Below are 4419 nucleotides of genomic sequence, written 5' to 3'. Positions count from 1 at the left end.
CTCGCTGTTCTTCCTTCTCTTTGCTTCGTCACATTTCTGCCGCCTTGTTCTCTCCATCTTGTCCTTTTCTTCTTCTTCTGTGGTTTTTATTTTAATTTTTTTTTCTCTTTTTGTTTCTTTCTCTTCTTTTTTTTCTTTTCTGAAGGTTTGACAGACAGATTGTGTTTTTTGAACATGTTGAAGGAATGCTGAATAAAAACCCGTGTAGGAGGCGCAGCGTTCGTCCTCTTTTTACTTTCACTTTTTTTTTTTTTTTTTTTTTCGAATGTCGCCCGTTTCCCGCGGCGACGATCACCGGCTCTTGTAAAAAGAAAAAAAGCATCAAAAAAAAAAAAAAAAAAAAAAGCAGAATATATATTTGAAACATAGAAAAAAGAAAAAAAGAGAGAATTAATCTTCTACGAGCAGAAATGTGTTCAGTGGTGATCGACTTTTATTTTCTTAATTTAAGTTCATTTCCTGTTCCTGTTTGATGCTTTTATTTTTTTAACTTCATGACTGTTTTTAAAAAGGGGAGGAAACACATACACACACACACACACACACACACACACACACACACTCAGCAGTCTTACGCAGGCAACTGAAGTTCGATTTCACCAGCATCCACTTCCCTCCTGCTCTTCATCTTCCTCATCATCATCATCTTCCTCATCATCATCACTCGCTCGTCTTTCTGTCGCTTTTTTTCTTTTTTTTAAAACTTTATTTAAATAAGAATCATTCCAGCGTTGATCAGAGTTTGATTTTAAAGCTCTGATATAAAGTTAAAAAAATAAAAACAGTAAAACTCCCAATGCAGGTAGAGTCTAGTCTAGTTAAACCTACCTGCATTGGGAGCGTTTAGTTAATTTTGATGCTTTAAACACATTTAAAAGAAAACCAGAAATAAATGTTCACACTATCTGAAGCTCATTGGTTCTAACCCTAATGATTTATTAAATATAAAGTGAAAAAATCCATCTGAAATGAAAAGAATTAAATCTATAAAGGCAGAAAGAAGTGTGAACACTGTAAATCTCCCAATACAGGTAGAGTTGAGTTAAACCCTACCTGCATTGGGAGAGACAGAGTTCATGAATCTAAAGTTTAATGTCACTTAAATCTTAATTAAATGATTCATTAACCCTCCTGTTCTGCTCCTGGGTCAAATTGACCCTATCTCTTTTGACTGTTCCTCACTTCCTTCTCTCCTTACTTCCTTCCTCTTTTCCTCCTTCCTTCCTCATTCCTTCTTTCCTCTCCTTACTTCCTTCCTTCATTACTTCCTTCCTCCCTCTTTTCCTCCCTTCCTTCCTTCTTTCCTCCTTTCCTCCCTTCCTTCGTTCCTTCCTCATTTCCTTCTTTTCCCAATTCCTTCCTTCCTTCCTTCCTTGACCTGAGCACAACAGGTCTGATCACGCTGGATTAGTTTTTTATTTGAGACGTCGTCGAGTCGTTGCCATGGCGATATGTAAACCTTTTTAATTTGGTTAATTTAAAGGGAAACACTGGTGGAGAGTTTTATGGTTTATCATCAAATATTAAAAACTCAGCTGCCAATAATTTACCCCAACCTGCACTTTAAAGATAATAAAAAACGACATCGTGCCTTTTTTAGATCTTTGTTTGCCAAAAAACGTTTAAGTTGCCGAAAAGTTTCAGTTTTAATTACGTTAAGTTAAAATAATAAAAGTCAGAGATGTTTTATTGGCAGTAGTTCAGTGTTTCATCTCCACATGTTCACTTATTAATATTAATATTGGAGATAAATTCAGTTCTGATGAGTTAACTTTTAAATAAATTACTTTTTTGATGAATTAAAACTTGTTATAAATTTAAAAGTTAATCTGTAATATCGCTGCTGCTTTAATAGAATTACTGTTTTCATATTAACTTGGTTGCTTTTAATGTAATTTGAATTTTTGTTCCCTCAAAATTATCCCAAAGTTTGATCTTAATTCTTCTTAACTCGTCAAATTAATTCTTAGAGAAGTTTGTAAAGTTATGATTTTATTCCTGCAGCTTTAAAACTTCAGTTTATCCTAAAACGAGCCGATTTTGTCTCAGAATTACGACTTAATTTCTTAAATTACTCAACTTTTCTCTTGAAATGTCGACTTTATTCTCAATATTGGACTTTTATTTTGGTAAAACTTCAACTTTATTCTTGTAATTCTGCAAAATAAAATCATAAACTTACAGGAATTTTTTTTTTTTTACAACTTTTCGTTAAATCTTGAGGTTTAAGTTTTCGTGTTTTATGTAATAATTGAACTTTATTGTCAATATTGGAATTTTATTTTGGTAAAATTTCAACTTTATTGTCAATATTGGAATTTTATTTTGGTAAAATTTCAACTTTATTCTCAATATTGGACTTTTATTTTGGCAAAATTTCAACTTTATTCTCAATATTGGAATTTTATTTTGGTAAAATTTCAACTTTATTCTCAATATTGGAATTTTATTTTGGTAAAATTTCAATTTTATTGTCAATATTGGAATTTTATTGTGGTAAAATTTCAACTTTATTGTCAATATTGGACTTTTATTTTGGTAAAATTTCAACTTTATTCTCAATATTGGAATTTTATTTTGGTAAAATTTCAACTTTATAGTCAATATTGGACTTTTATTTTGGTGAAATTTCAACTTTATTGTCAATATTGGAATTTTATTTTGGTAAAATTTCAACTTTATTCTCAAATAATGGACTTTTAATTTGGTAAAATTTCAACTTTAGCAGAAAAAAACATACATTTACAGGAAAAGTTAGATTTTTACAACTTTTCCCTAAAAACACGACGACTAAAACCTTTAAAATGTCTGATAAATCTACTTCCTGTTTACGTTCCACTTCATTCTTTATGTATTTAGACGAACTTTAAAACCACAAATGATTAAATTTAACATCAGAACTTTGCCAATTAAAACTCTTTATAACCAATTAAATCTCTCCCTGATGAAACAAACCAACCCTCCAGCCAGTGTTTGTCTCCTAAACTATAAACTCTTCATTAAGCTTCCTCCTCTTCCTCCTCTCCAACCACCATCATCATCATCATCACTTATATTTTTATTTAAATTTGATTTTCTTCATGTAACCTCAGACATGATGTGAAGGACTTCAGCAGCTCGGGTATTATTATTATTATTATTAATTATTGATTATTCTACTAGATCTTTTATTCTGACATTTCGTTCGTCAACGTCAAAAAAAAAAAAAATGTTTTAACGAGTTTTTTTTTTTCGTGTTTTATTTTTTCCGCCTCGTTCCTCCCGAAAAAATATAAAATCTAACTGCACAGATCAACGTGATGAGGAGCACTGCACTTTTCTCATTGGACGAATAAAATCCCAACAGAACTGCATTTTATTATTACGTTTATTACGATTATTTCAAAAAGACGATGACGAGAAATTTAAAAAAAAGAAGAATGTCGATTTTTTTATTTTTTTTATTTTTTATTTTAACGCCAAATTTTAGACGTTTTTTTATTTTATTTTATTCTTATTATTAAATTAATCTTTTTAAAACTGCCAAATCTTTCCTCCCTTTGTCCTCCGCTCAAGTCTTTTTGCCATTGAAGCTGCAAAACGTCGCCCAGAAGGGAAGAAATTAAAAAAAATACAAAAAGAAGGAAAAAAAAAAAAACAGACGGAGCATGTTTTGTTTTTTGTTTTTTTTAACTTTTATTTTATTTTATTTTATTTTTTTGTTTCCAAGCAGTGCTGTGAATCGTACGAGCTGTGATTCTGTCCTTTATTATTATTATTATTTTATTTTTTTGTCGTGCATTTGTGGGGTAAAAACTTTGCTAAGTGTGAAAATATTTTGACAAGTGCCACGCCCCGATGCTTTACCATAATGTCTATAAAAAACAGGAAGTGATTTTCTGCTGGTGCCACAAAAAAAAAACACCAGAAAAAGAAATTATGATTATTATGCTTCTGATTATTATTATTATTATTATTATGGTGACTATTATTATTATTATTATTATTACTACTGTATCATCATTGCGACCATGATTATTCTCATAATCATTTAAGAGTCTATTGTTTTTTTGTTTTTTTTGTTTTTTTGTTTTTTGCCATGTTTTTTTTTATTTTTCAGATTTTTATTTTAGTTTTCTTTTTATTATTAAAGGTTAAAATGAACTAACAAGATTATCGCTGTGGTGTTTGTGTGTTTGTGCTTCACGTTAAAATGTTTCATAATAAAAATAATAAAGGTTATTTTATTATATATATAAATAAAAAGGCTCAGTGATGAATAAGAGTCAATAAAATGGAGATTTTGAGTGCCACGGGGCTGCTGCCAGGACGAGTACATGATTTATTTTTCCCTTATGAATGTACTTTATTCTCAACTTAACATCCTTGAAAATATTAAGTGAATGTTAATCATATTTAAGCATAAATTATATTTATTTA

The sequence above is a fragment of the Scomber japonicus genome, unplaced genomic scaffold, assembly GCF_027409825.1.
Source record: "Scomber japonicus isolate fScoJap1 unplaced genomic scaffold, fScoJap1.pri scaffold_518, whole genome shotgun sequence".
In the NCBI taxonomy this organism is placed as follows: Eukaryota; Metazoa; Chordata; class Actinopteri; order Scombriformes; family Scombridae; genus Scomber; species Scomber japonicus.
The sequence above is the reverse complement of the archived record's forward strand: the minus strand, read 5'-3'. Positions refer to the sequence as shown.